The sequence below is a fragment of the Anoplopoma fimbria genome, chromosome 6 (assembly GCF_027596085.1).
Source record: "Anoplopoma fimbria isolate UVic2021 breed Golden Eagle Sablefish chromosome 6, Afim_UVic_2022, whole genome shotgun sequence".
In the NCBI taxonomy this organism is placed as follows: Eukaryota; Metazoa; Chordata; class Actinopteri; order Perciformes; family Anoplopomatidae; genus Anoplopoma; species Anoplopoma fimbria.
Window position 1 is genome coordinate 3,258,568 of NC_072454.1, and position 6,259 is coordinate 3,264,826.

The 6,259-nt window shown below is 41.2% G+C and overlaps 1 protein-coding gene across 2 annotated transcripts in view; it reads right to left on the minus strand.

The window, feature by feature from the left end:
* cdh5 (cadherin 5) overlaps positions 1-3,212 on the minus strand; it is a 35,825-nt gene extending 32,613 nt beyond the window's left edge. For both annotated transcript variants that reach the window (XR_008531259.1, XM_054600446.1), the window contains exon 1: positions 2,774-3,212. The gene's annotated coding sequence lies outside the window, so the exon portion shown is untranslated. The remainder of the gene's footprint in view (positions 1-2,773) is intronic.
* Between the last annotated feature and the right edge of the window lie 3,047 nt (positions 3,213-6,259).

Sequence of the window (6,259 nt, forward strand, 5' to 3'; positions counted from 1 at the left end):
ATGTGTGTTTGCTGTGAATATTCGCTGTCCTACATGTATGCTCCCCAGAGGATGAACCTTTTCTATTTAGTAGAATCTCCATGTGCCACTCTTGGATTGAGATATGAAAGTTTTAAAAAGAGATACCTACTGGCTGGATTGGCGTGAAATTTTGTCCTGGCTAATCATAGTCCCCAGAGGATTAACCATGTTGACTTTGATGATCACAAGACCTTTTTCCCTAGCACCACCCTTTATATGAAAATGTTTTCTTTGCACTAAAGATACCTGCCACCTGCATAATGGAAAAGGCTGACATTTGCTTATGCTCCCCAGAGGAAGAACCTTTACCTTCTACTGTAGTATGAAAAATATAGAATCAGGACTAATTATATTGCGCACGAGAGGAGCAAAGTCTTGTTTTTGTAGACAGTTTTCCATTGTATTGAATTTTGAAAGTGAATTTTAAGCAAACTTTTGAACAAACAAAGAAATGCAAATCAGCCACGTTTCCATCAACTGGCTCAAAGCGAATAAACTCAGCTAAGGCATAGTTTGGTCAGAAGTTGGCACAAAGGCTATGCATGGCGGTAATCTTCCAGTAAACAGAGTAAAAGAAGAAGGAGAAGTTGCGAAACTGAAAACAAAACAAATCTCTTGGCCAATCTAACCATCTATGAGAGATAAATGGAAAGTAGTCATCGGGAATTTATTTGAATTGGGAAAGTTTGTAGTTCTTTCATGTCAGCTAGTATTGGCCATGTTTCATGCTGGATAAGAAGACTTTCAAACATGGGAATATCTTATTAGACGCAACAGCAGAAACAGCTAATCAGTCTTGTGTAATGAATGTTTGCTAAGTCAGAATTTATTTGGAAAAGTAGTTTTAAATCCAAAAAAACACCTCAACCGAGCGTAAACACTTTTGTTTCGCAATTGAGCTATTTTTTGCTTTGGTTTCCAAACAGCTTTTCTAATGTGATAGATCAAAATGTGCATGAAAAAAGAAGTGTGAATGTTAACACACACACACACACTCTGTGTCCTCACTGACACTGTCATGTCACAGAGTTTATTCATGCTCTGATTGGTGTTCAAGCGCCTTCCAGTTAATTCTATTTTCTTTCACAATCAGACGAATCAGATTTCATTACGACGGGCCTGTTATGAATGATGTGGGCCAGCTTTTAAATCTGACAGTAATAACCAACAGCCATCTGAAAATAATTTAGAGCCTAGCGTGTTATCCACATTGGTTTTGGCTCAGCTGTCAGCCCCCTGACTCTGCCGCAGGCCAAATATCCAACACGGCACCTCCGAGTAGTGAAAATGTTGAAGGAGCCAAACTATGAGGGGATATGATTATTTTTTCCTGTCCGAACAGCCCATAGTGAATGATCATATAAATCAAGTCAGTGTTTTTAAAGTAGTTAAAGGATTATTTCTCATTTGTTTAACCAGCAAATCACAACTTCAGGTGGTGAAAAAATTTAAAAAATCTGTCCGATCAGGCCAGTTTGCAGCATTTGAAAGCTGTCATCCAATCAGGGAAACATTAAAGTACATTGAATGAAAATTTAAAACATGTTCAAAATCAAAATGAAGTGGGGTATATTGTGTAAAGTGCAGAATACAGGTCAGTCACTGAAAATAAAGCTCCAACCGGGTCTTTCAGTTGCAATCATCAACTTCAGCTGCGTTACATCGCCACAGCTGGACATCCTGTCAACCGCTCTGACATATATCTGAATGAATGAATGGCTCTAATCATGAATCTTGTGTGTGTGTATGTGTGCATCTGGTGTGTGTGTGTGTGGGAGGGTGAGGTCTCCCAGATGGCACCCAGAGGATTTTCACTGATAGTTCCCTCTCCAGGAATTAGACCACTGGGTTTAGTTGCATCAAAGGCTTTCGACATAACAACCAAATCAAATCGCCTCTGTCCCTCTGAGCCATGGATCCAGATCCATGAAGAAGAAATGAAAAGAAAACATCCTTACAGAGGAGCTGTTCTCACATACACAAGGGTGGACAGGATCATAGAAACAGCTCGCCATGTTATAACACCACCAACTACAGCAGCAGAAATGATCTGATTAACTTAAATCTTCATTTTGTCTTGACAGAAAAATCCTTCATTGAGATTTGTATTCTTTTGTCCACCCCTTTATGTGCTTAAAGACATTCTGCATGTATAGCAGGCAAGTCTTCAGCTGACAAAATGACACTCGGCCACATCAAATGGCGTCATCAATACTTTATATATCCACACCATCATGACATCAAGTTGACAGAACTCTAGCTAAAGAACTCCTGGTGGATTTATTTTATTTTATTTTATTCTGTCCAGATCATCCGGTATGGTCTTAATGGTCACAGCCGTCTGTCTTCAGGAATGACAGTCCCAGCCTCTGGGGGGAAACAGCGCTCAATTACAGCATTCAAATCTCCACCGAGCTGTCCGAGATCATTGGCATAACATATGTGGCCGACAGCCCGTCCTTGAAGGGGTTACAACCATCATTTCAAGTTATTTCCGTACCGTATTCATGAGCGCTTCACCCTGGAGTGACTGGGAAAGTAGCCTGGAGCGTTTTTCTGAGGATCTGGGTTACATTTGCTGCTCTACACACGGCTTTTTCAATCAAATTCAGACTCTCATTTGCTGGAATGTAAAGCTCTGGATGTATCTATCCGTGCAGTAGTTCAGCACCAACTCACATACTTGTCATCACACATAACACACCTGCACAATCAGTGTTTCACAAGATAGAAAAAAAAAAAGGAAACTTACCACACAGACTGTTGGTCCCAAATCCTTTAAGGTGCTCTCCTGCTCGCTCAAACTGAGGTTATACTTTATTAATGTGGTAGGTTGTGGTAGAGATTAGTGGCTGGTAGGTGGTCGAATGCTCAACAGGGAGTTAAACCACCTCCACTACGTGTCTTCCTCGCTCTAGCGCTCCTCTCTCCTTTTTTTTTGTGCGCTGCAGGTTTTTTCCTGATGTTGAAAGAGAGCAGCAGGTGCTGTTGTTCAGGCAGAGATTTCTCTCTCTCGGCTTGGTTTTTCACCAGGTTTCTGTACAAATCCTCTTCAGGATAAAACAAAAAGATAAGTCTGTGATGATGAAGAATGGGTTGATTCCTCTTGAATAAGAATGAATCCCAGAGTTCCAAAGACAAATCGACAGTTCAGTGAGGAGGTAATTGAGATATCACTCTTCCTCTGTTGGTTTTTCTCTCAAACGCAACTCCGGATTGTAAAGTTTTGTACTCAAAACTGTCTTTATCGCCCCGGTTGTCGAGGTTTTTCTCCTCCAACAGGTTTCTTGCTCTTCTTCCTCCTGTCACCTCTGATGTGGTTTTTCTCATCCAGTGTTGAACCACAGCTGTCCAAACCACAGTCCTCTCTCACACAGGTCACTGCCCACTTCCTCTCTCTGTCATTGTGGTCAGTTTCCGCTGGTGCACCCTGCTACCGCTCCTTTTCCTGTCCTGGAATGGGGGAAAACAGAGAGAGAGAGAGAGATAGAGGTTGAAAAAATGAAAGAGGCAGAGAAGCTGAGAGAGAGAGGGAGCGCATATGTCAGAACAGCTCAAAGACGCTCGGAGAGGCAGAGAAAGCAGCCGGCTCATGTTCATGAAGCAGATGGAGTGAGTGTGTGAGGAAGACCAAAGGGAGAGGGAGGGAGGGTGATGGAGAGGAAGGTGAGAGAGGCGTTTCTTCTCAGTCCTTCTCCTCGGAGAGAGACGCAGAGTGGGGGGGCAGAGATTTATTATTCATGTGTGTGAGATAAGGATTAAGTTAAACAGGTTATTGGGGATAATCCCTGGAGATTTCCCCACATGAGGCTAGTGAATATTTCAGAGGGCTGAGAGTGTGTGTGTTTATGTGTGCGTGAGTGTATCTGACAGAGAGATCTTGTCGCCACACACACTTCATCTATCTCACCCCTCCTTCTCTTCTGGGGGAGTCGGTCGTCAGTAATTTGGCGAATTGGACAGGAAAGCCGGCGTGTGTGTTTTTACATGAAACCTCTCCTCTGGCAACAGCCGTCCTGTCTTTCTTTTTCCCTCTCTCCCTTTCTCTCTCTTTCTTCTCACTCTCTCTGTTTGCTCGCTCTCAAGTTATTTGCAGTTTCAGTTCCACTCTGCATACAATATTTTCGTCACATATTGGGAGCAGCAGTGCCTGTCATCAAAATGACAAAAATCAACATTTACTTTGAATCCTCTTCCCTTATGGCTGTAGTTGTGTTTGTGTAGTAGCTCTCAACAATTTCTACCAACTCAAGAACAAAAAGGTTGTTTGTCACTGACGTTCAAAACTAGAACTAATGCCTTTTTACATTTTTCTGATCATCCACCTTTATAGTAAAGGAACAGTTTAGGCCATTAAAACTACCGGCTAAAGATAACCTGTGGAGTTTTAGACTATTACTGGTGTTATGGAGCAGCGTTTTTACGAGTTGGTCCCAATTTGGTTGGTTTGCCATGTGCACACAGACAACCAATTCTCACTCCCTTCTCTTCAAACAAGACAGCTTCATCAGTGGCCCTACGCTTTACATTTTGACACTCAACATCGCCCTCTAGCATCGATTTTGGTCAAGACGGCATTTCTCCTTACGCTTGTCTTATGCATAATCTCTTTTCAAAATAAACAGTCACAGGAAATGTACAGTTTACAATGGTTACAGCGTCTTTTCACAAGTTTTCAAATTTTTCAGGTTACACAACAAAACTACCTGGTTATGTTCAGGAATTGATCGTGGTTTGGTTAAAACGAGTACTACGTAAATCAAGCTAAGTGGTCAACGTAAACCGTCACATACGGATGTTAGTCTTAATGTGGTTAATATTGTGTATTCAAACTAAACTTCTTGTAAAAGAATATGTTCTGTTAAAATAACTATGTTTATTACGTATATGAATGCATGAATGAGCGCGAGCTACGCCTTCCACATCCTGCCGTTGGTTTCACGCTAGCGGCGGTAAGACACAAACAAATGAAGCAGTGAAGAAGAAAACACCTAGCTAGTAAAGAACAATGCAGGATTTAAAATGTAAAAAAATGTATCTGCTTTGCAAATGTTGTGAGACACCTCTGTTGGACATCAAGGAAATACACATTGCGCTTTGTTTAGTGACATTGTCACCGTCAAAAGAAACCGATGTCTATTAGAGCCAGGTAACGGAAGTCACATGTTTTGTTAACCCATCCTCAAGCTTGTGGATCCATAAGTCGAACCAGCCTCTTGGATTTTATTTCATTGTCTTATGGTATCTTCTAAACGCCTGGTGGGAGGTCATCCTGTACTTCTGCTTCACATTTAAGAGATATTCACTTGTCTTTCCAGTCGCTCTCTCAGTCAGTTTTTATTAAAAACACATTTTCATTGCCCCCATTTTTTGTTTCTGCTCCCCCGGTGAACTACACTTTTCTAAGTGTCATCTGTGTTTTTGACAAAGAGCTAATATTCAACTTTAGGGAAAAACTGTGTGTGTCAGTTTAGACAGATACGGGACAGACGAGTGACTTTGATGACAGTTACACACCAGAGAGAAATAAGACGCCTGAAGGAAAGTGTCAGAAATGTCTTTTTTTAAATCTATCACCCAACATAGTTCTAAATGTTCTCACTTTACCATAATTAATAATCAGTGGTTTATGTATCTGTATTTACATTAATACATATTGTACATGCAACTTAACTTAGTTTTGTGAGTGTTGATCGTTTTAAAAAACATTCCTTTAGATTTGATCAAACTGAATCGGGCAGAGGGAGTGATGTATATATATATGTAGAGAAAAGGAACAAGAGAGAAATAACAAGGAGAAAGAATTTGTCCTCTTGTCGTCTGTCTGTTTTCTTTCGACGTGAACAAGAGTGATGGTTGTCCCACAAACAAACAACCAAAACCCCACAAATATGATGGAAACTTGTTTACACGTCTCGTTTTTCCTCTCCTCCTCTGAGTCTCTCTGTCACTCTGTCTTTTAAAAAATCCTCATGCTCTTGGCCTACTTTTTCTTTAAAAAAAAAGAGGAGAAAAAACACTTTGTCACTAAAAATTGCATCCTCGCTCCGCTCATGACATGTAAAGGAAACGGGTGATATCCCCCCACTGGTGGTTTGACTGGAAGAAGACCACTGGGAGTCGAACATCAAGGACCAGAGGACTGAGCGACAGACAGACAGAGAGAGAGGCAAACGTCTAACATGCCAGATCTTTTTTAACGGCTATATCTGCTTAAAGAGGCCGCTTTCATCATTAA